Source organism: Octopus bimaculoides, chromosome 2, assembly GCF_046866305.1.
Source record: "Octopus bimaculoides isolate indiv1 chromosome 2, ASM4686630v1, whole genome shotgun sequence".
In the NCBI taxonomy this organism is placed as follows: domain Eukaryota; kingdom Metazoa; phylum Mollusca; class Cephalopoda; order Octopoda; family Octopodidae; genus Octopus; species Octopus bimaculoides.
Genome location: NC_142929.1, coordinates 176501226 through 176510302, shown reverse-complemented (window position 1 = coordinate 176510302; position 9077 = coordinate 176501226). Strand labels below are relative to the sequence as shown.

At 36.0% G+C, this 9077-nt stretch overlaps 1 long non-coding RNA gene across 1 annotated transcript; it reads right to left on the bottom strand.

Moving 5' to 3' along the window:
* Positions 1-1178: 1178 nt before the first annotated feature.
* On the bottom strand, positions 1179-4645 carry LOC128247123 (uncharacterized). The gene is made up of 3 exons (XR_008263548.2): positions 3742-4645; positions 2628-2793; positions 1179-1518 (listed from the first exon to the last, which is right to left on the bottom strand). It is a non-coding gene; the product is annotated as an uncharacterized LOC128247123 (long non-coding RNA).
* Between the last annotated feature and the right edge of the window lie 4432 nt (positions 4646-9077).

Sequence of the window (9077 nt, the reverse complement as noted above, 5' to 3'; positions counted from 1 at the left end):
ATCGTAGGAAGACAATCAACGACATTGCTGGTGTTGTTGGTCTGTCGTACGGGTCCGTGCAGGCAATCCTAACGTCTGAATTTTTCACGGCGACAATGCACACTGTTACTGCGCTCTCCTCGGCCTATTCGCCAGATTTAGCATATACGAACTTCCATCTTTTTCTCAAGATGAAAATGCAGCTCAAAGGTCGCCGTTTTAACACCGTTTTCGAGATTAAGAGCGAATTGCAGCAGGTTCCCGACTAGCTTACGGAAGACGATTTTCAGGCCAGATTCCAAAAGTAGCAGGGGATCGGTGTGTTGCAGCGTAAGGTGACTATTTCTAAGGAGATGATGTAAAAACTTAGGTAAATAAGCTATTTTTTATTAAACGTAACTAGTCCAGGATCTCTTTGATACCACCTCGTACATCGTCAAATACTAAATGTGGCTACCAACAGAGAGCAGATATCCCCTGTAAGAGTGTATATTAATTTTGTTGGTTTTAACTCAGCTTTAAGCTTTAAGTTTCTTGAAATTACTTCCCTTTTCCCTTGAAAGTCGCCAACGATTAGGGCTGGATTTTTATCTTTTGTTTTCAATTCACTAACTAAAAAGGGATTTTCCTGAGAATGTCTTCTGGACATCGTTTCATACATCACTTCTCTAACATATTTATATTTATGCCATTGGCTCACTTTACAGTTTTATATTTTAATTGCGCGCACACACACACACACACACGCGCGCACACGCGCACGCACCCCACCACCATTTAACACTGTGAGATAACTGATGCGGACGGTTATTAAATTTAAAGCTGACCTGAAGCTAAGCAACACATACACACATTCAAACTTCCTCTAAGCGAGATATTTTAGCACAAGGTCAGCAATTTTCATGAGGGAGAAAGTCGATTACATCGACCTCAGTGTTCAACTGGTATTTATTTGATCGACCCTGAGAGAATGATAAGTAAAGTCGACCTCGGCAGATTTTGAACTCAGAATATAAATACAACCACAAGAAACGCCGCTAAGGATTTGCCTGGCGTGTTAACTCCTTCCAGCTCGCTGCCCTCTCCTGGTGAACAATAATAGTAAATGTTAATAAAATGTTTTAAAATATCAATATTTCAACGACATTAACTTGCCGATGAACGTGTGCAATACTTACGATAACATCGGTAACAAGGTCTTATTTCAGAGGTTATTTAATTTCAAAACAATTTTATTTTCCAACATATATAAATCTACAGTCTTGTATATTTACTTAGTGATTCTTTCATCACTATTTCGGCAAATGAAATTATTTCTAGTCATTGACTGGCACCGACTTTTTCTTCAACATTTATTTTTAGTTAGCCTTTTAATTCTCCGTACATTTATTACGTCAACATTAACTTCACCTTTTGTTTTCCTAAGTCATTTACTTAGTGGTTCATTCACCACAATTTGAACAAGTACAACGATAGCTAAGCTTTGCTGATGGGATCAGATTAAGACCTAAAAATGTTTGAAATTATCTCCCGTACATTCTAGAAAAGAAAAAAAAGTATTTAGTTAGTGTCTAATGTCACGTTTTTCTCCCTAACCGTATTTATTTCTAATTAGCTTTTTAACGCTCTCTGCAGTAAAAATGTTAACACTAACTTACCTATTGTTTATATAATCGTTAAGCTCAACGAAAACAGACAATTTAGTCTCGCGAGACATTAATATTCATGAGAGAGAAGAAACAAAACAAAAACAAAATGAAAAAGTGAGGTGAAAAGTAAAATAATATAGTTATTAATAGGTGGCATTATAATAAAAACAATAAGAACTATTTCAATTGATACATTGATTATTATTCATGACTTTTTTAATGAGAAAAAGGAAAAGAAAAAGTATAATACGGAACGAAACTTCCACAAAAAGAGAACTAGATTGAAAGTCCGTTTCAAACTCATTAACATGAATTTAGGGTCGGTTTCTTTTTCTTTTCTTTTTTTTATATCCGGATTTTCTCATAAAATGAAAAGCAAAGTCGAAGACGGGGATTTGAATTCAAAATGTAAAAAGGTAAGACTAAATCCTGTAAAGTATTATGTTCGTCACAAAACTAATTCTGGTATCGAATGTCATCCACAATAGTAATAATAATATTTTCTAAGTTTGCTACAAGGGTATACATATTTTAAGGGAAGAGATATAGTTAATTATGTCGACTCCCTATACTTCACTGATTCTTTATCGACCTTGGAAAATTAAAGGCAAAATGCTATAGTGCATCGAACTCCAAAGGACCTTATCTATCACTCTACTGATTCTGCCAACAAATCACCTTTCTAACATAGGTACAGAGCTACAAATATTTAAGTGTGCTTACAGATGACATAAAACGTAACTAAATACTGCAATCCATTTAGTCTGGCGCTTTATACATTTTCTACCAATACACTACAATTCTCTAGCCATAAGACCCTAAGATGATATGAACAACAGAAGGACGAATTGCAAATCAGTAGGGTTTACACTGAGTAAAGAGAAGACGAAATAAGCAGAAACAATAGATAACAAAAGAAAATTTCAACAAGAAAAAGTCTTTCAACAGAAGCCTTTTTCGAGCTGGCAGAAACGTTAGCACGCCGGGCGAAATGCTTACCGGTATTTTGTCTGCCGTTACGTTCTGAGTTCAAATTCTGCCGAGGTCGACCTTGCCTTTCATCCTTTCGGGGTCGATAAATTAAGTACCAGTTACGCACTGGGGTGGATGTAATCGACTCAATCCGTTTGTCTGTCCTTGTTTGTCCCCCTCTATGCATAGTCCCCTGTGAGCAATAAAGAAATAAGAAACGTTAGCATGTCGCGCGAAATGCTTAGCGGTATTTCGTCTGTCTTAGCGTTCTGAGTTCAAATTCCGCCGAGGTCGACTTTTCGTTTCATCCTTTCGGTGTCGATAAATTAAGTACCAGTTGAGTACTGGGGGTCGATCTAATCGACTGGCCCGTTCCCCCAAATTTCGGGCCTTGTGCCTAGAGTGGAAAGGATTTTTCAATAGAGGGAGTAAAGCCCACATCGACTAATTCTGGGGGCAAAATCTCCCACACAAAGTCCCAGATTACTTTGACACAGCAAATGCATCAAAAGTGCCCTCGCCCAGTTCCTTTCTCCTTGTTTTTAGTTGTACAATTAGAATTGCTCTATTTAGTCTCGTTACTCTCGTTACTCTCACCCAACCTTCCTAAAACACATTGGAAGATAGTTCCTCCTTCTCCACACTCACCTTCCTTCGTCATAGCTAGAGGAGAATTAGCCACGTTTCCTTGCCTAAAGAAGGTGGCCAATTGGTCTTCATAACAGACACGACTGATAGACAGATCCGTTTTACATGTGGTAACAGTTGTTCAACACAAGCCCACAAGCGGGCAATGCACGAACGCAACGAATGCGCGCAGTGCGGTTTTCACCCGCTGAGCGCTTCTCGGACAGCTGACATTTCCATCTAATATTAAGAATGCTTTTCCCTTTCCCTCTTTTCCCCCTGTAGCACTACCATGTTAACTACTTTTAGACGCCCATAATCTCCCCCCAGAAAGGCATCCAGGAAAGATTGTTCAGACTGTCCTCAACGACGTTCAGAATCAATCACAGGCTATCGATGCTCAAGTCCTCCACTAAACTTTACTAGAATTTGAGGATCAGCTTTCTACCGATTGCATTCCAGCTAACAGAGTACAGTGAGTGCGTGGCAACATTGTAGATACCAAATATCTAACCGTCGTTCTTTGAGAAACTCTGCAGAAGTACCATCATAGCGTGTTGCTGCGATGTCATTTGGACGCATTCTCCTACTGGCTATTGACAATAGAACTCTTGACTAGTAGAATCTGTTCCTCTTACAAGACGTGAAAGAGTAACCAATTCAATCTAGTTAGGTGATTCTTGGGACAAGGCATAACGGCCAAGCGATAGTGGACGACCGAAGCGATGTAAGAGTTAACAACTTTCGCTCGATATTTCAAGAGATTTCGCTTAGTTCATTTCTTCAGAGTGTAACTGACCAACTCACTCGCGAACACTTTCTAGTTTTTCTCCATCCAGAGGTCCACTCCGAGCTAGATCCCGAGCACCTTCACTAGACGTTTGGTTCAACGACAGATCCTTCCACTAGATGGCGTGGACTTGCTTACAAGATGCTGCGCTGCAAACTCGCCAACCTCATCCAGTAGGTGCATGCTCCCGAAGCTTTCTCGTACGTAGTATTAGTATAGTAGTAGTAGTAGTAGCAGCAGCAGCGGCAACGCTAGTAGTAGTAGTAGTAGAAGAAGTAACAGTAGTAGTAGTAGTAGTAGTAGTAGTGGTAGTAGTAGTAGTAGTATTCGCTAAAACTGATGCTTCTTTAGAAAATAGCGCTTTTCTGAGGCTGCTCACATCCTCGACTGTGTCATCATTTCATGAGCCATGATGTCGTCTAGTATTTCTGATAACCATTTTCCCTCGAGTGAGTGTGAAGGCCAACATGTAGCTGCGCATGCAAGAGATAACAGATTCGCAGTCCCACCGTTGTCGCTGTTGCTATTGTCATTGTTGTTAATGTTATTGTAGTTGTTGATGTTGCTGCTGCTGTTGCTGTTTCTGTTCTTCATGCAAATGGTAACATAATTTTCTTCATCCTTATGTCTTTAGCGTGACGTTAATAACGTAATAATAGCTTTGACTGTGACGTCAATGTTTTTGTTTTATCTGGCTGTTATTGTCATTGTTTTGAGCAATTCTTTAGTGCCTATCTCCATTCCTTTTTGTATAACCTGAAACCTCACTCCCATCTTCCGTGCTAAACATTATGATACCCTTCCTAGAATTCATGATTTTTCAATGAAATTATGAAGTTAAAAAACACAAAGTTCAACGAAGACACGGCCCTGTAGGACTCTCATCAAAAGAAAAAGCACAGTTTTATCCTGCGAATGAGTTCCTCCTCGAAACTGTGAATTAAATGTCATGTATCGTTATCTCTTTCAGAGGAAACATAGCAAAAATTTAGTGAAACTTACAGAGATACCAAATTCCATGGCGATCACGATGAATGCAGTTTTGCGGCTTGAGGGCTTTATAGCTGATTATATCGATCATAGTACTTGACGACTACTTTATTTTTTATCGAGACCCCAAAAATGATGAGGGGCGACGAAGACATTTGTGAGATTTGAATACAGAGTGTAAAGGGACGTGATTATACGCTACAACACGTTTAATTCGATGATCTACCCATTCTACCGACCTACCACCTTCAGCAATAGTAATTATCATAAATATTATTGTTATTAGTAAGTAATCGCCAGACAATAACGTTACATAACGAATTGTAATAAATCAATCTTGTTTCAGTGTCGAAGATTAAGTGTCTTGCGAAGAATTCTGTCTCATCACTGTATCTCGTCGTCCTTGCCTACTTCACCTTGTTACAAGAATCTTTTATCGAGTTTGTTTCAGTTGAAGATAAAATGATTCAACCACTCTCCTTTGAGCCGTAATTGCTCTTAATGAAACAGGGTGCCTTATTTCCTTTCTTTCTGCGATAATATAATTACACATTTGCTGGCAACGTTAAAGGCAACGTCATCCGGTAAAAATTGTAGCTGTAGGTTTTAACAAATTGATTGAAAGTTTTCTTTCTCTTTCCTTTCTTTCTTTCTTTCTATTTCTTTCTCTCTCTCTCACTTAGTGGAATGTTTATTGGTTAAAGAGTCAGCATTTACTCTCCACCCATACACACATATAAAGAAACAGAAAAAAAGTATTAAAATAAAAAAGAATGAAACGAGAGAACGAAAAAAAACAACAAAATAGACGAGAAAGTACAAAAAACCCAAACATTTCTCGTACCGCATGATCTTATAAATAACAGGTTGACAAGTAAAAAAAAATAAATAAAAAAAATAATAAAAAGAAACAAACAAATGAAAGAAGATAAGGAAATGCAAAATATATAAAAAAAAACTAGTTGGTCAGAATTAGATTTAGATCTTTCTTTGCAAAACTTGTGATTATGTCATATACATTAGTGTAATGATATAAAGTGTAAAACATAGCTGTTAGTCATTGTAAAATACAGCCAGAATGTATGCCCCTGCTATCAAAGAAATGGCGACTATTTCAATTTAGGCTTTCTTTTCTTTATATTTAATTTTGCTAAGAAATATTTTTTATATTCCTTATAGATGTAGAATTTCTACTCTCACCTGTACCACCAATGCATTCTTTCTACGGAATTGTTCAAATAGTAGAAGACAGCGCGAATACGATATATACTTTTAAAATCTATTCATCGAAGGTCAATAAACATTCTTTAAAAATCCACCCCCGTCTCTTTAAATACTACAGTGTCACTTTCCCTTGAATCTGAAGATTGCCTTGTAACGATAAAAATGTACAGACATACCAAGCATTATAATAGCCTTAGACTCAGGTCTGTTATGTACCTAACGAATTACAGAGCAGGGTTGAGTGCTTCGTCATATCAAAATTATTATCCTTCAGATATGTTCATGATTGATTTTGCTTTTCATTACTCCGGGGTCGTACAGGGAAAGCTGTAGGACGATCTAAGCAATAAAGAGCTGTAGGACGACCTAAGTATTGAAAAATCAGCCGAGGAGTCAATGGTGTGTCCTTAACCAAGACCGAGGGGTTAGAATGTACCGAAGGTGGTATAATTTATCGATGTTAGCGTTAGAATTAGCCTCTTAACATATTATCCCGTATATTTTCGTTCAGAGATGTCTAGTAAATATATATTTGAACGAAAATATACGTTCACTATACTCTGAGGTATCTGTCACTTATTTCTAACCCCAAATACTTCATTCATGATGTTATTCCCGTTTTCTATCATTAATCATCACTAGCTATCATTTCTATCAGTAACCTCATAATAAATCATAACTGATCCAAAATGCTTTGTGTACTTATTCTTCCTTATATACAGATTCAAAATAAATGAAAAAATTTTAATGCATGGAAATTAAAAAAAAAAAATAATAATAATAATGTGTATGTTAAGAGGTTAACGCGTATTTTGTTGACTTGCAGTTTTGAGTTGAAATTTTTTCGGCAGAAAAACGCAACCTGCGATTTTTCTAGCGTGTTATCCTAGGAGAGAATTTTCTTTTATCATCTTAATGACTCATAATTCAAAGATAAACACCAACCATATGGATTCCTGAGGATTAAGAACGAATTTACTGAATGTATCCCGCAAGTGATTCAATTACCTACCCACCTCCTTTATAAATGATCAAACTTGTGCTTACAAGAAACAAATCAATATACAATTAGATAATACTACAGTTAAAATTGTGTTCGTATGCGTGTTCATTGATTTTTGACATGTCTCTGCATTTTTACAACGAAATTTTTCAGTTTATATGCACTTAGACATAAAAAAAAATCTGAGCGAATCTGACTCTTAGAAACCACAAAACGGAAGAATTATGTTCATTATTATATCAACACATTACATACAATTTTTGGTTTCTTCTGATTACAAAGAAAGCGAAAAGAACCCGCAGACCCTCATACGTACACCAAAAAGTCACACACACACACACACACACACACACACACACACACACACACACACACACACACACACACACACACACACACACACACGCACACACACACACACAAATGCACATAAAATTCTCAGATGCTAGACAAATAATTTAGTTTTCAAAATCGTATTTTTGTTTATTTCAATAAATAAATATGTTTAAGCTGTTTGTTTTTAGTAATAATACACTTGAAAATGTATATCCCCCATTTTACACGAGTCTCGATTTACACGATGCATACTGTAGGGCAACTGTATATAGACCCCCCCCCCCCACACGCACACACATCTGCACATATTAATATTTTTGAAATATTATACATGTTTTGTGACATGAATATATTTTGTGAAATATAAATATATATTATATATCTATTATATATATTATATATATATATATTATATATATATATATATATATATATATATATATATATATATATATATATATATATATATATATATATATATATATACAGAGAGAGAGAGAGAGAGAATATGTTGTCTATTGACTTTTTATACATGCTAGGCCACTGGTAGTGAAATTTCTAAAAAAAAAACTCGCTACCCTATATATTTTACGTATATGATTTTAGCATTTTGAAGATCAGTTCGCCATTTTTCATATGCTGCCGACTGAAACTGCGCTTGCGCAGTGAGTTTGAAAAATTATAACATATAATGATGAGACACGTGTTATTTGTCTCTAAATTATATGTTAATGTTATGGCGCGGTTACTGATGAGAATTTCGCCTAGCCAATTATTTTATTTGCTAAATAAAATTCGAAACCTAGGTATAACCGTAAAAAAGTAATAAAGTAAAAGTTCTTATTTTTCATTCCCTTCGAAATTGCTCTTAAATATGTGGTTTTGGTCGTTTTAACTGCTTCTTCTAGCGCGTAAAGCTGCCTGTTAAAGGTAGTTTCTCTTGTGTTTAAATGTACACTATATATATATATATATATATATATATATTCACAATATATATATATATATATATATATATATATATGGTGCTCCAGCATGGCCGCAGTCAAATGGCTGAAACAAGTAAAAGAATAAAATAAACGATATATATATATCCATCCATCCATCCATCCTTACATACATACATATATAAAGGATTGATTATATCTAGGCAAATTAACATAGAACCACCCCTGCTGTTCTTGGCTAGACAGTTTACTCTGAATAAAAATTGCAGGTAATTTAACTGCTCAGATCAGCAGTCAATACATAATCGAGACAGTTGTTTGCGTGTGTGCGTGGATAAGCGTGTACGAGAGTGTATGACCAACTAAACATACATGTAACTTGTCCATACACAGCATTAAGAGAAAACTATCTTTCTTATCTATTATTTAAAGAATAGAGATGTGAACATCCTGTTTCGACGCCAGGTTTCGGAAATTTTGGTCTAGTTGAAAGGCCAACTGACTAGCTTCGTAGATAAAAAATGTTAGATTAATGCTGTCTCACCCATGCTGGATATGAT